Source organism: Delphinapterus leucas, chromosome 5, assembly GCF_059928025.1.
Source record: "Delphinapterus leucas isolate spDelLeu-1000000601 "Yukka" chromosome 5, BTC_Dleu_Yukka2, whole genome shotgun sequence".
In the NCBI taxonomy this organism is placed as follows: Eukaryota; Metazoa; Chordata; class Mammalia; order Artiodactyla; family Monodontidae; genus Delphinapterus; species Delphinapterus leucas.
Window position 1 is genome coordinate 83,263,779 of NC_143133.1, and position 16,816 is coordinate 83,280,594.

Below are 16,816 nucleotides of genomic sequence, written 5' to 3' on the forward strand. Positions count from 1 at the left end.
ATTTCCTCTTTGATTTCTTCAGTGATCACTTTGTTATTAAGTAGTGTATTGTTTAGTCTCCATGTGTTTGTATTTTTTACAGATATTTTCCTATAATTGATAGCTAGCCTCATAGCGTTGTTGTCGGAAAAGATACTTGAAACAATTTCAATTTTCTTAAATTTCCCAAGGCTTGACTTGTGACCCAAGATATGATCTATCCTGGAGAATGTTCTTTGAGCACTTGAGAAAAATGTGTATTCTGTTGTTTTTGGATGGAATGTCCTATAAATATCAATTAAGTCCATCTTGTTTAATGTATCATTTAAAGCTTGTGTTTCCTTATTTATTTTCATTTTGGATGATATGTCCATTGGTGAAAGTGGGGTGTTAAAGTCCCCTACTCTGAATGTGTTACTGTCGATTTCCCCTTTTATGGCTGTTAGTATTTGCCTTATGTATTGAGGTGCTCTTATGTTGGGTGCATAAATATTTACAATTGTTATATCTTCTTCTTAGATCGATCCCTTGACCATTATGTAGTGTCCTTCTTTGTCTCTTCTAATAGTCTTTATTTTAAAGTCTTTTTTATCTCATATGAGAATTGATACTCCAGCTTTCTTTTGGTTTCCATTTGCATGAAATATCTTTTTCCATCCCCCTTACTTTCAGTCTGTATGTGTCTCTAGGTCTGACGTGGGTCTCTTGTAGACAGCTAATATATGGGTCTTGGTTTTGTATCCACTCAGCCCATCTGTGTCTTTTGGTGGGAGCATTTAGTCCATTTACATTTAAGGTAATTATCGATATGTATGTTCCTATTCCCATTTTCTTAATTGTTTTGGGTTCGTTATTGTAGGTCTTTTCCTTCTCTTGTGCTTCTTGCCTAGAGAAGTTCCTTTAGCAGTTGTTGTAAAGCTTGTTTGGTGGTGCTGAATTCTCTCAGCTTTTGCTTGTCTGTAATGGTTTTAATTTCTCCATCAAATCTGAATGAGATCCTTGCTGGGTAGAGTAAATCTTGGTTACAGGTTTTTCTCCTTCATCACTTTAAATATGTCCTGCCAGTCCCTTCTGGCTTGCAGAGTTTCTGCTGAAAGATCAGCTGTTAACCTTATAGGGATTCCCTGGTGTGTTATTTGTTGTTTTTCCCTTGCTGATTTTAATATGTTTTCTTTGTATTTAATTTTTGATAGTTTGATTAATATGTGACTTAGCATATTTCTCCTTGGATTTATCCTGTATGGGACTCTCTGTGCTTCCTGGACTTGATTAACTATTTCCTTTCCCATATTAGGGAAGTTTTCCACTATAATCCTTCAAATATCTTCTCAGTGCCTTTCTTTTTCTCTTGTTTTTCTGGAACCCCTATAATTCGAATGTTGGTGTGTTTAATGTTGTCCCAGGGGTCTCTGAGACTGTCCTCAGTTCTTTTCATTCTTTTTTCTTTATTCTGCTCTGCAGTAGTTATTTCCACTATTTTATCTTCCAGGTCACTTATCCGTTCTTCTGCCTCATTTATTCTGCTATTGATTCCATCTAGAGTATTTTTAATTTCATTTATTGTGTTGTTCATCGTTGTTTGTTTCATCTTTAGTTCTCCTAGTTCATTGTTAAATGTTTCTTGCATTTTGTCTATTCTATTTCCAAGATTTTGGATCATCTTTACTATCATTATTCTGAATTCTTTTTCAGGTAGACTGCCTATTTCCTCTTCACTTGTTAGGTCTGGTGTGTTTTTATCTTCTTCATCTGCTGTGTGTTTTTCTGTCTTCTCATTTTGCTTATCTTACTGTGTTTGGGGTCTCCTTTTTGCAGGCTGCAGGCTCGTAGTTCCCGTTGTTTTTGGTGTCTGTCCCCAGTGGCTAAGGTTGGTTCAGTGTGTTGTGTAGGCTTCCTGGTGGAGGGGACTAGTGCCTGTGTTCTGGTGGATAAGGCTGGATCTTGTCTTTCTCTTGGACAGGTCCACATCTGGTGGTGAAACTCTTAATTTTATAACTCATAAAAATACAAATAGGCAGTTTGATTCTCACAAGGTGATTTAAAAAAAGAAAACACAAACATTTTAAAATAAGGTTCTATTTTTTGCACATGTCTAATTGATGAAACAAAAATAAGAAAATTTCCCTCATTTAGAGGTAAATTTTGGATATGAGAAAAAAATTCCTTCATGTTCATTGCTTCTGGAAATATACAAATTTTCTGGAGTCCAATTTGAATAAGTAATAAAATATGGCAGAGAATGTACATATAATGCTCATGAAATCATTGTCATGCAGCAGACTATGTTCAGAGGCAAAACTACAGTATACATAAAAATGTTAAAGCTGAGATATTTAGATATTTTTAACATGGAAAATATGAGACTTTAGATAACCTCCACTTAGTAGAATCTTCCCAGAGTTTACCAAGTATGTCAGTTTCTATATAGAAAATATTTATTGATGAAAATATTATGATCTACAGAGAAGAATCAATTAGCCATAAAATGAAAGTTTGAGGAATATGGCTGCCAATTTTATAAAGGAATAAGCAGACCATGTAATAGACTACTGTAATATAGAGACTAAGAATAATAGACCATATTTGAAAAAAAATATTTTTCAGAAAAATAACTGTGACATACTATTTGAGACATCTATGGCTAAGAAAATGATTAAAATACATTACTTTTTGCCAAGAATAATTATTTTGCATATATTTTTGGATGATCAGAAAATATATATGAAGAATTATTATAAATTTTGCTTTTTTATAAATATACAGATTATGATATTACAATTTTTAAAAGAATATATATTTTGAAAATACTTTGGATGGAGCTGTTATATAAGTACACCAGAATAATAAATAATCATTGATAATTAAAATAAATATTTTTAAAATGTTATTTTAATTATTTTTAATACCATCTTTCACTGTCAGAAATATCCTGGTGGGTGATAAATTATACTGTATATATTTTACCCAATAATAGTGATATATTCCTGGCACTCTGGGATGAATTAGACTGCAGGGTTGATTATGCAATGTGACATAAGGAGTACACAATGAATCTTGTTAAAATTATATAAATAAATGTGATAGTTCTTTTACATATGTGTTTACAAACATGTTCATATATAGCCTAATTATTGGATATCACAATTTTAAAATGTTTTATTCTTTTGAAATCACCCTATTCTAGGAGAGCCATAAAGTCCACTGGCCAATAGAAAACATTGATTATTCAGGCATATAAATAATGATAGATTACCCTAGTACAAGACTGAGATCAGGTACTGTGGCATTTGATAATAACTTGCATCTAAAGGGCATTCTATAGTTTATACATTTTATCTTTGCACTCCTTGGTTTGACTCTCACAACTCTGTAGAAGGCAGAACATGCTTGATTCATCTTCATTTGCAAAAATGAAAATTGCGATGAGTTTAAATGACTTGGTCAGGTTTAGTTTTGAGCTAGATTTTAGCTTAGGTCTTTCTCCAAACTCATTAGTTATGTCTTTAAAACATGTAATTTCTCATTGTTTCATAACAGTTAAATAGAGGAAGTTTTAAAAATTTCTAACACCTAAGTTACAGTTTTTGAACTTGTGACTGATGGTTTCATCATAGAAGCGGTAATTTCCCATTAAAACACAGATGGGTAACAACTGAAATTAAGACTCTTTTTCTGGTCTCTTGAGAGTCATGCTAGGTGTCTTCTTTTATTAGTATATTTACAGCTACTTAAAACACAACAATGAAATATCTTGAGAATTCTGTTTTGTTGGGATGAACATAAGAAGTATTTTCAAGTCTGGCATTTATAATATGATTTATTTGATGACATTACCATTCTGTGTAAAAATAAGGAATGGCACAACCATTGTTATGAAGACCAACTATTGTTTTCGAATGTTCTATCATTTATTCTCTTTCCATCTTTAGAGAAACTCAAGCTACACCAGCAGGGTCAGCCTAGTCATGGCCTCCAAGACCAATTTGATCATTGGCAGAAGGGATTTGGCAATGCCCAATATCTGGGACCTGATTTCAAAATATTATTTCTGGCATTATATACCCCTGCTTATAGTTTGCCTTGAATTGTGCAATTTACTTCTGATTATGCAGTTTTTATTTCATCTGTCTGTTCTGGGGCTACTTCTTTTGGCTGTTGATTTTTCCCCTTTATAACCTGCCTAATTTTTCAGAATCCTCTTGATTTTTCAAATTATGCTGCCATAGGGTTATAATTAAGTTTATATATATATATATGTCTTCACAGGTGATGGCTTCACAGGTGAATTCTATCAAACCTTTAGAGAAGAGCTAATACCTCAAACTCTTCCAAAATATAGCAGAGGGAGGAATACTCCCAAACTCATTCTATGAAGCCACCATCACCCTGATATCGAAACCACACAAAGATGTCACAAAAAAGAAAACTACAGGCCAATATCACTGTTGAACATAGATGTAAAAATCATCAACAAAATACTAGCAAACAGACCCAACAGCACATTAAAAGGATCATACACGATGACCAAGTGGGGTTTATCCCAGGAATGCAAGGATTCTCCAATGTATGCAAATCAATCAATGTGATAAACCATATTAACAAATTGAAGGAAAAAGACATATGATCATCTCAATATATGCAGAAAAAGCTTTTGACAAAATTCAACACCAATTTATGATAAAAACTCTCCAGAAAGTAGGCATAGAGGGAACTTACCTCAACATAATAAAGGCCATATATGACAAGCTCACAGCTAACATCCTTCTCAATGGTAAAAGCTGAAACCTTTTCCACTAAGATCAGGAACACAAGGTTACCCACTCTCACCACTATTATTCAACATAGTTTTGGAAGTTTTAGCCATAGCAATCACAGAAGAAAAAGAAATAAAAGGAATCCTAATCGGAAAAGAAGACGTAAAGCTGTCTCTGTTTTCAGATGACATACTATACATAGAGAATCCTAAAGATGCTACCAGAAAACTACCAGAGCTATTCAATGCATTTGGAAAAGTAACAGTATACAAAATTAATGCACAGAAATCTCTTGCATTCCTATACACTAATGATGAAAAATCTGAAAGAGAAATTAAGAAAACACTCCCATTTACCTTTGCAACACAAAGAATAAAATATCTAGGAATAAACCTACCTTAGGAGACAAAAGACCTATATGCAGAAAACTATAAGACACTGATGAAGAAATTAAATATGATACACACAGATGGAGAGATATACCATGTTCTTGGATTGGAAGAATCAATATTGTGAAAATGACTGTACTACCCAAAGCATTCTGAAGATTCACTGCAATCGCTATCAAACTACCAATGGCATTTTTCACAGAACTAGAACAAAAAATTGCACAATTTGTATGGAAAAACAAGAGACCCCCAGTAGCCAAAGCAGTTTTTTGAAAGAAAAACGCAGCTGGAGGAATCAGGCTCCTGGACTTTAGACTATACTACAAAGCTACAGTAATCAAGACAGTATTGTACTGGCACAAAAACAGAAATATAGATCAATGGAACAGGATAGATAGCCCAGAGATAAACCCACACACATATGGTTACCTTATTTTTGATAAAGGATAGATAGCCCAGAGATAAACCCACGCACATATGGTCACCTTATTTTTGATAAAGGAGGCAAGAATATACAATGGAGAAAAGACAGCCTCTTCAGTAAGTGGTGCTGGGAAAACTGGACAGCTCTATGTAAAAGAATGAAATTAGAACTCCCTAACACCATACACAAAAATAAACTCAAATGGATTAAAGACCTAAATGTAAGCCTAGACACTGTAAAACTCTTAGATGAAAACATAGGCAGAACACTCTATGACATAAATCATTACCAGATCCTTTTTGACTCACCTCCTAGAGAAATGGAAATAAAAACAAAAATAAACAAATGGGACCTAATGAAACTTAAAAGCTTTTGCACAGCCAAGGAAACCCTAAACAAGATGAAAAGACAACCCTCAGAATGGGAGAAAATATTTGCAAATGAAGCAACTGACAAAGGATTAATCTCCAAAATATACAAGCAGCTCATCAGCTCAATGTCAAAAAACAACCCAATTCAAAAATGGCCCGAAGATCTAAATAGACGTTTCTCCAAAAAGATATCCAGATTTCCAACAAGCTCATGAAAGGATGCTCAACATCACTAATCATGAGAAAAATCAAATCAAAAGTACAATGAGGTATCACCTCACACCAGTCAGAATGGCTATCATCAAAAAATCTGCGAACAATAAATGCTGGAGAGGGTAAAAGGGAATCCTCTTGCACTGTTGGTACGAATGTAAATTAATACAACCATTATGGAGAATACTATGCAGGTTCCTTAAAAAACTACAAATAGAACTACCATATGACCCAGCAACTCCAGTACTGGGCATATACCCTGAGAAAACCAGAATTCAAAAATTGTCATGTTCCACTATGTTCATTGCAGCTCTGTTTACCATAGCCAGTACATGGAAGCCACCTAAGTGTCCATCGACAGATGAATGGTTAAAGATGTGGCACATATCTACAATGGAATATTACTCAGCCATAAAGAGAAACAAAATTGAGTTATTTGTAGTGAGGTGGATGGACCTAGAGTCTGTCTTACAGTGAAGTAAGTCAGAAAGAGAAAAACAAATACTGTTTGCTCACACATATATATGGAATCTAAAAAAAAAAAAAGAAAAATTTTCTGAAGAACTTAGGGGCAGGACAGGAATAAAGATGCAGACATAGAGAATGGACTTGAGGACAGGGGAGGGGGAAGGGTAAGCTGGGACAAAGTGAGAGTGGCATGGACACATATACACTACCAAATGTAAAATAGATAGCTAGTGGGAAGCAGCCGCATAGCACAGGGAGATCAGCTAAGTGCTTTGTGACCACCTAGAGGGGTGGGGTAATGAGGGTGGCAGGAAGACAGAAGAGTTAGGAGATATGGGGATATATGCATATGTACAGCTGATTCACTTTGTTATAAAGCAGAAACTAACACACCATTGTAAATCAATTTTACTCCAAAAAAGATGTTAAGAAAAAAAAGAAAAAGTTGAGAACAGCAGTAATTGTTCATCATCTGACTTACTTTTACGTTTTTGCTTTTATAGTAATAGTTACATACCAGGTGTTGCTCTATGTGCTTCACACACAATAGCTATTTCATTATTCACAACAACCGGACAAAATAAGTGCTAATATTCTGAATTCACAGAAAAGGAAATGGAAGCATGAAAGGTTAAGTAAATCAACAATGTTACATTTCTAATGTGTTGCAGAGCTGTGATTCAAAGCCAAGCAATTTAACTTCAGAGTCAGTGCATCTTTTAATTCTTATCTTATATAAATTCTGACCCAAAAGCAACTATGACTTTTCGTATCGTGTTTTCTGTTAATAAGAATCAAAATTAGTACTCATTGCCATGGATTCTGGTTCCACACATTTTCTATAGATCACCCATCCTTCTCCTCAATCAGATTATTCATTCACTCATTAATTTTTTAATTTGTATCTTTCTTTAGCCGAAGCCTGCAATTAATCAGCTCTACCTTCTTTTTTTAATACTGCTAAGTTTGCATTTATGTTATGACCTTTCTTTTAAAAGCATCACACTCCTTTTATCAATACAACCTAAAAGTAAACGTAACAAAACCATTTGCTAAACAAATTAGAAACTCACCTCTTCATGCATCCTCATTCAGGTTAAGATTAGTTAACTATTTCCCCTGCGTCGCTGTGCATTTTTTTATAAATGTATGGGTTCATTCTATCCTATTTCATGTTGAATAACTTGCCTAATATCTTTTCATTTTTTTCTGGCTCCTATGAAGATTACCTTGAATGATGATTTATGAACATCGAAGAAACCTACACCATGCGTATAGAAGTCATGTTCTAGCCATAGCATATCATTGCAATCTATAATTATTCATTATGACACCTTCATTATCCAACATGATTTCAGTAGAGAGTGTTGTATTCTGGATACTTTAAGACCCCAGTCTATTTTGAAGGTCAACCTCCTTTGTTTTTGATAGAACACTCTAAAACATAAATTAGAAAGTTTACTGAACATAATTTTATCTTTCTTTGATAACTAGGAGTCAACGATAGTAGTATCCTTGAGGCTCTGTTAAGCTGTGATAGTCCGCAGAGGATATTGAGTGACTTTGGGCTCAGCTTTTCATTTCATTCAAAGCCTCAGGGCATTTGAGCTCCTTTAAAAGTGATTTCTCCTTGGGATTCATTGAGCTCTGTAGTCCTTTCTGCCACTGCTCAGCATTGTGGTTTAGTCTGCTGTTTAAGAACCCCAACTGTTCTAATCAGTAAGGACTATTTAAGTGTTAGGTATTACTGATTGTTCCATGTCATGCATATTCTCTGTCCTCCATCTAAATATTTGTAATGTTACAGAGTTACATGGGTGGACTCTTCCTCTCTTTTATCTTACACTCTTCCCTAGAGAACTTCATTAAGTCCCATGAGTTTAAAAAGCATGTATGTATTTATGACAAAAAAAGTGTCTTTAATACTTTGTAGTATAGTTTATGTGAGATTATTATCTTGTCTCTATTCAAGTATCCTCTCTCTTCTCCCTCCATCCCCCTCCCCAACAATAAGCAACCACACAATTGTGTTTAATATGCATTTTGTATGGTTTACAAGATGTTTATGTAAATGTATTTCTAAGTAAATTGTACTGTGATTTACTTATTGTGTCTTATACTTTTTTCCTTTTTTTCTAATATGCTTTAAGAGCTATGCTTATTGCTTTGTGTACATCTAGTTTGTTGCTTCTAACTGTTGTATCTACCACTTGCAGCCACCATATTTTTACCTATTTCCTCTCAGCGATGAACACCCACATTACATCCAACTCACTGATCCCCTGAGCAAAGCTGAAGTGAGCACACATGCCTATATCTCTGTGTGGATCTCTGAAATAATTTATTTAAAATATTTAGGAGGAGAATTGCTGAGGCATTGCTCCTCTTCGAAAATGACTCTATCATTTACATTCCCAAGACCAACGCATGTTGCAGGCAGTGCCTGGCAATACCCAACTTTCAACTTTTGCTAGTCTAATAGTTATAAAGTGATTTTTAGTCTTAATTTACATTTTCTGGTTGTTAAAGATTTTGAGAATCTCTACATATGCTTCTGTGTCATTTTTAAGGTATAATAAAATATTTTAGGATATAAAAATGTCTATTAGGAAAAGGACAATGCTCCAGCATAATTGATGACTTGAACTTCAGCACCAAACATTTACTAATACCTTAGGTGTATAAATGTATTATTAGTTGTAAAAATTCTGCAAGTCTATCATTCTCTAGACATACTCACACTAAGCCCCCATAGTCACAGGTCCCAGTTACCAGTAGGAAAATGTGGCTATTTTCAGTGAAGATGTATGCATATCTAGACGTTACCTGCAACTTAACTTCTGTTACTTTTCTTCCTACTCTACAGTTTAGTAGTGCAGCTATAGAAGCATGTATTCCATCCGACTCAACAAGTTAGATGATATTTCTAACTTCTACTGTGAAACATAATTCATTTCCCCATAACTCTTTTCATCTCTCTTAATTGAAAAAAAGAGAAAAAATATCCTAAACACTGCTTATTGTCATATAGAAATATTTCATGAGTTATTGGCAAAAAGAAAATAATAAAAGAAACTATGATATGAAAGAAACAAAGTACTTGAAATATAAATATACTTAAATGTAAATAAGTAGGTAAATAAAAGATGAGGCTGGTCCTATATATATCTTCCTTTGCATTCCTTATCATCTGTTCTGCAGTAATTCTTATTTTCCTTTTTCTAATTTTGTTTCCAGCTCCTTGAAATAGTTCTCATTCTATGTCATAAGACCTAGCAATAAGAGAGATAAATGAAATAAAATTAGTTTTCAATTCAGACTCTAGTGTACAAACAAATCAATTTTCCCCTAAAATACATTATTTTTACAATTTTATAACACATTCAATGCTGTCTTACAGGATAATGAAAATTTTTTCTTTTCTCTGTCAATTTTAATTCTCCAGGTGGTTTAATTAAAGTCTCATGACTTTATATATCATTGACATGCTGAATAATCCCAAACTTATATTACCGGTCCCGATGGGTTCTCAGACCTTCAAACTCTTAAATCCAACTGCTAATTCTACATGTTCACCTTCATACATAACTGGCTTCTCAAACATAAAAGAGGAGACTCGGTTTCCTCCCTGCAACTCTGCACATCCTCCAGTCTTCAACATTTCAGGAATTGGCATTATCATCACCAATTTGCTCAGGCAAAAAATTCTGAGTCATCATTGACTTTTCTCTTTCTCTCATCCTCTTCCTCCTGTCATGACGAGAACTATGTGTCACTCATTTTACTCTATACTCAGGAAGAATATCTGCATTTAACATGTGACATATTAAATATTGAACAAATTAATGGACCGATGAATTACACTTAGGTTCATTTAAGCCTTCATTCACAATTATACTTCTGCTTAAATTATAATTTTATTTGGACAAGTAATTATAATAAATAGAATCATGGAATTATAGAACAGAAAAGGATCTTAGGAGTGTATATTTCAACCTCTTCACTTTAGGGATGAAAAAACAGAGTTTCATGGAACTTGTTTCTTTCTCAAGGCTTCATATTTAGTCATTGTCAGACCAGAGGAAAAATCAGACCTCCTAATTTCTAGACGAGAGTTCTTGCCTATATTTTGCCAATTTTTTTTGGCCAAAGTTAAAACAAAGATGTATGGATATTCAAGAATCTCTTCTGAATATTTGAAAATAAAAATCAATGGTAGCATGTAAACTGCAGTGGGGGTGATTTGTTTAAAGCTGCTAAGAGATGCTAATTGTCTGAAATTACTATTGCCTGTATTCATTATATTGAAAATGAATACAGAAGATAAAAATGGATATAAAATTGAGCATCTGGGAGGAGAATAATGAATGTTAGGCAGCTGAAAATAAATGAGTGATTCAGTGGCCAAACTGATTCATTTTTAAAATGTGTACTAAAATATATAATGTTAACAATTAAACAGCATGGTCATATCAATATATAACAAAAGAGTTAAATGGTTAAATGTGGGAAACATTTAGAAAGTAGAATGTAGCTTTTAGAATTTTACCATTGTTTTTCATGTTCATAGCTCTAGGAACTGGGAATAGGTAGAAGTCATAGAAGGGAACCATAATGTTCTCAAAAGGATCGTCTTCCTGTTAGCCTTCTGTCTAGAAGTTATTCCTTCCAGAACTGCATCTAATTTTTCCCTGTGAAAACAACAGTGCCAACATGTATAGCACCACCCTTAGTTCTGAGGAATAATAAAATTATTCTCTGGAAAACAACAGCTGGGACAGCTACAGACCTGTGACTGTTAAAATGGAGAAAACTAATCAGTTTTAGCTGGAATGGTTAACCAACTATGGTGGTCCTGAATTTAATCCTGGAAAACTAAGATGTAATAAATAATTATTTGCAAGCAGGATAATATTTAGAGCTACATTGACATAATTTCTCATTTTCATTTTCCTGAATGTATCATTTTTCTTAGTCAAAGCAAGATTTGGGGCTGAGGTTGAGATGATGAGGCATTTACATCATCACCATAGAAGTATAAAAGTGAAAAAATATTAATATCACTTTCTGACATTCTATAAAATATTTTCCTATGAAGCAACATGGTTGAAAGATAGGTTTTGTAGCGACCAAGAGAGAGCAGAGGTTTTCTGAGTTCTTTTAAACAACAAAAGTCAGGGCAGGAGAACTCAAATAATAGCATTTGTAATAGATAGATAGATGAGCAGGTAGATGCATTAATGGATGGATGGATGGACAAACGAATGGACAGACAGACATATGATAGATAGATAGGTAAATAGATGGATAGACAGATACATCCTATGCTTTTGGCATGTGGAGTTGACTGAAAGTTGAAACACAAAGCTTGACCCTTCTGTTCCTAGTACATTTCAGAGATAGTAACTGGGGACAGAGGCATGGGGTTCACTTAGGTTCTGACCTTCAGCTTTATGAGAGGAAGATGTGTTAGGTAGGTTAAGGGTAACCTGGAAATATGGTATTCTTGCTGTTATATCCATGTAGATTCTACAAGGATATTTCCTCACAAGCTGCTCCTACCCCAACCTGGGGCAATATCCATGCCAAATTCAGCAAAGAAATACAGCATGATTGGGGCAGGGAGAGAGCTAGAATTTCACTTTCTCAGGCCCCAAGAAGGGTCTTTGAGTTGAGTTAATGGGCTTGCCATGGGGTCCGTGTAGCAAGGAATGAAGTAAATCTTTGACAGAGTCTTGGAAAATTAGCTAGACCAGGGGTTCAGTGCAGAGTATAGCAGATTCTCAAATGGCCTAAATTACTGTCAAGAACCAAGCTGAAGCAAATTGGACAAGAATACCTACTATGCCTAACTGTTGTAAGGGCAATTCTCCATGGCATTTTTTCATGTCTTGTGATGGCTTTTGTCCTGGACAAGGATGCTTGCACAGCAAATAGCCTTGGAGGCTAGAGATAGAGTCTTTTTCTGAGGTACAGGGTATATACGTTTTCTAACCAGTATCATGAAAGTAGGGAATGTCTCCCTACCTTCCTTGCTTATATTCCTGGGTTATAAAAAATGTCTGTCTTGGGAAGCGAGGAAGACAGGTTTGCTGGCAATCCTTTTATAAGATTGGAGATTTTCTAATCTTAGAAATCTTCAGCCATGAAACAGACCATATGCACAGACACAATTGGACCACCTGTGAATTGCCCCCCTGAGACTTAGTGGAGGAGAGGAACAGTTACAAATATGAAGCTTATGTGCTTGCTGTGCTTTGAGTAATAAACTGTCTAAATGCATTTGAGTTCATTGTTTCTTTACTGACTGAAACTATGGAAGTGTGGTGAATCAACCTAGTAGCTACCAGTGTCTTAGGGACCACTGACCATTTTGACACTAACCAAGACTAAAGACCACACCTGGAAATATACAAGCTGGAAAATTTATCTACGAATACCAGTACAACCAGTATTAGTCACGTAGATAAGAAATGTTATCATGGAGGCAAAGGAGTCAGCAGATTTATACAGATTTGAGGACCTCTTGTTCTGCTACCATGAGCTCTGCTACTGTTAAATCCTTTTCTAATAATGTTGTTACTGTGTAGTTTAGTAAAATGTTGTTAAAAGAGCATGAGTAAATATGTCTGAGAGACTGGGATTTGAACACTTATTAGTTGATTACCATTGGCATGTTGCTTGACCCTTAAAAGACTTACTTTTCTTATCTATAAAACGAGGTTAAATAATAATACATAGCTCACAGTTATTGTAAAGAGTAAATTTTTCAAGACAGCTATGGTACTTGACTATTAGTCTTAGAGATGTTCTTTAAAGTAAGTTTGAACTAAAAGTGATTTAAATTTTATTTATAAATTCTTAACATATTGTTAACTAAGTCACCATTCTGTTGTATGTACTAAATTAAGCAGAGGTAATTTTCAATGTCATTCATCTTCATAACAACCTTATGAGGTGGGTGTTCTTAACTCCCATTTTACAGATTAAAAAATTGAGTCTATAAGAGGTTAAATAACTTGCCAAATATTATCCATTTAATAACCTTCAGAGTTGATTTTTAAACACAGGTCTCTCTGATGTGCAAAATGTATGCTTTCTCCACTCTGCTTTCATAGCATTATGAAAAATTTGGGAAAATGAGAAAAGAAAAATCACGAAACTATCACAATAATCATTATCTTTTCATTCCGTGAAAATATATTTTCCTTTCAATTATTATAAATACTTTTATGATTCATTTTAGTCATAAAAGTATCTATGCAGTTAGAAATGTATTGGGTTACATACTTTTTGATTGATATGGAACTCATTTAATAATACACTTCAAAAACATTATTTATTAATCTTTTTCACTGTGAAAGACATTATTTTATTGCATTTAGTCAGGAAAATTTAACTTTGATTTACCAATTAAAGTCAATTAGAAAATTTATAATGAATATTTAATCGTTTTTATTGGTTTAAAAACATTAAGAAATAAGTTATGTGCCATTTTAAGCTAGAGGAAAATATGTAACTCTATAATACAAATATCAAAATAAGATAAAAAGAAGGCAATTAGTCCATTGCGAATGGCTAATTTGTTAAGGGCTCAACCTTTAACCCTTTATCAGAGAGACTGAATTTACAAAGATGTTTTCATGCTATTTAGATGTCTGCTGGAAAAATAGCATAAGGTTATTTACATTTATATTCCTAACTCGAGGTCTGGTGTTTTATGGTCCTTTAAAACAAATGTAATTCATTATGTTCATGTCACAGGCAAGAAGAACTTGACATTTGTTCACTTTGGGCAGTCGTGGACATACAAGTTGCAGAACTGCATAGAGATGTGAACAAGTCAATAAGACCTCTCTCCTGACTTCATATTGTTTACATTACTTGTCAAGCTGTTTTCTTTCATCTGCCTCATACTACATTCTATAGATAATAGAGTATCATATATGTTACCCTGAACTCCTACACTGATAATTATGTTCCTTCAATAACTAAGTTTGAAAAGGTTTGCAGGATTAGCCTTTGGAAAGTGGATGAAAGCCTTCCTCTTTGAATGTGGGAGGAATATAGGATTTGCTCAGAAACCAGCTACCCATTGTATCCACAGCCTTTAGAGAACACAGGGGATACTCAAATATATAACGGAAAATAATTTAAAAGGAAGAATGAGCAGATTAACAAATAAATTATTGAGTGAATCATGAGGTTTAATGGAATTTTCTCTTCATTTAAAATAGTTTACCTACAATGTTATATAAATATCTCACAGTAGATGATATACAAAGGAGTCCAAACACTAACCACAAATCAACTTGTTTTGATTGAATGTTTATCTATCACTATTTGGGGTCAGCAGTTTAAGCCCAGGTATCAACTAAGTCAATTGATTACTAATTAGTAAATAATATTTTCTAATCAATCATAAGTTTTTTAATTAAAATAATTACAATGAGAATCAAAATAAATCCAGTATGCCCTATGTACATAGAAGCACATAGGAAGGATTCCAACATGCTGAAGGAGGTCATAGAATTCTTCTTGGAGGAAGTGATCCTCACACTGAACACATTGTTAGTGTAATTGTACTTTGAAAGTGACTTTTACCAAAATAAAATATCCATTCCAAAATTATGAGTAAATATATGATAGGCCTATGTGGATTCCTACTTCTTATCTCCTTTAAGCTTTGCTCACATATCACCTTGTCACTCAGTCTTGTTCTGACCACTCTTTTAAAATTGCATTCCATCCTCCCTGAATTTAGATTCCTTTTATCCTGCTCTTCATTCTCTTTTTCCCATTCACCTATAATTTCTATCTATGTACTACATAATTTATTCATGTTTTATGTTTATTGTTGATCCTCCTCAACAAAATGTAATCTCCATAATGCTGAGCATTTTGTCTTATTTCACCTTCTGCCAGGTTCCTAGAGCATAATAGGGATTACTTTTTTGAATGAATAAATGAATTAAGAGCAATTCAATGTTTCTGTTACATGAATAAATGAATTAAGAGCAATTCAATAAAATTTTTTGAATAAACAAAAGAATGAAAAGTAATGATAGAGTAGAAGGTGAAGGATTATGATGCATTTAATAATACAGCTAAAATTTATGGGTTGCTTACATTGTGACAAGTACTGTACTATGTACTTTAAAGTGTTGTATAATTTAATTTTTACAATAGTGCCGTGAAATGGATACTATAGGCATCTTCACTCTAAAGATAAAAAGAATGGGCTACAGAGAGATTTAATTACTTACCCAAGAACACACTACAAGTAAACATTAGAACGGGGATTGAATTGGCCTATTCTATTACTGTAAGGAAAGAGAAAGAGAGGAAGAGACAGACAGAAAGACAGAGAGAAACAGAGAGAGAGACAGACAGAGAGAGAGAAATAGGGTATCATTTAATGCACCGGAATGGAACCCTATTTAACTGGACAATTTTTCTGATATTCTGTGCTTTGAGGTAATGAAATATTGGAATTGGAAAAGAACTTTAAAACGATCTTTTCCATTCTATTTTTTCAATGAGAAAATCAAGGCCAGGTGCAGTAAGGATTTGAAATATATACATTTCCAAGTTATTTAATTATATCACTTAGCTTCCCAGCTAAAAAGTGAATATATATTGTAGTTGAATGTTATATAATTGTTGCACATGAAAATATTACATAAATCCGCATATACATAAATTACATAAACAAATTACATAGATCTCCCATAGCAAATCAAGCATGCAAAATTGAAAAGCATGCAGAAAATCCATTTTCTTAGAAATAGATAATTTCTATTCATTTAAGGTTTAATTAGCACTTACTCTATCGCTAGGCTTGGGAATAAAGAAAGAAATTATATATTCTCTGACATAAAAAACCGTTGTTATAAGAAGATAAAGTGAGTTCATTAATAATAAAAATTTTAAAAAACAACTCATCTTAAGAAAAATAAGCAAGCCAACCTTCAGGGGAATTTTAAAAATCAATCCCCAGAGTTATGAGCTTTCTCTCAAAATACAAACCAAATCAAATCCCAACTCATGTTAAAACTGGAACAAACATTTTGAGAAGGTTGACTTTATATATTCAATAGGACCTTCAAAGGGCAAAGTATATGGCTGTAAGTTAATTTATTGAATCTCTCGTTATGGCAGATTTTATGTAAAATTATTCCCAGGATGTTAGCATTTAAAGATAACTAAACTTCACAG